Below are 590 nucleotides of genomic sequence, written 5' to 3'. Positions count from 1 at the left end.
CGGGCGCGGGCGCGGGCCCCGCACACGGAGCGGCTGGCCGGCACCACCGGCCCAGGGCAGTGAGGGGCTTAGCATCCGGGCCAGCAGCAGAAGAGGGTGCGGCGGGTCCCCCAGCAGTGCCGGCCAGCCAGCACTGCGCTCGAGTCCTCGCCGGGCCTCAGCTGCCGCCTGGCGGGGCAGGGCTCGGGACCTGCAGCCCGTCATGCCCCAAACCCCTCCCCTCCGCAGTAGGCTCCCGCGCGGCCCCAGCCTCCCCGACAAGCGCCGCCCCCTGCTCCGCGGTGCTTGGTCCCATCAACCGCCCAGGGGCTGAGGAGTATCGGTGCACTGCGCAGGACTAGCAGGCAGGTCGGCCTGCGGCCCCAGTGCGGAATCCACCAGGTGAAGCCAGCTGGGCTCCTGAGTCTAGTGGGGACTTGGAGAACCTTTATGTCTAGCTAAGGGATTGTAAATACACCAATCAGCACTCTGTGTCTAGCTAGAGGATTGTAAATGCACCAATCAGCACTCTGTGTCTAGCTCAAGGTTTGTAAATACACCAATCTGTACTCTGTATCTAGCTAACCTAGTGGGGACTTGGAGAACTTTTC

Source organism: Rhinopithecus bieti, unplaced genomic scaffold (assembly GCF_001698545.2).
Source record: "Rhinopithecus bieti isolate Rb0 unplaced genomic scaffold, ASM169854v2 scaffold_24390, whole genome shotgun sequence".
In the NCBI taxonomy this organism is placed as follows: Eukaryota; Metazoa; Chordata; class Mammalia; order Primates; family Cercopithecidae; genus Rhinopithecus; species Rhinopithecus bieti.
This window is presented reverse-complemented; position numbering follows the sequence as displayed.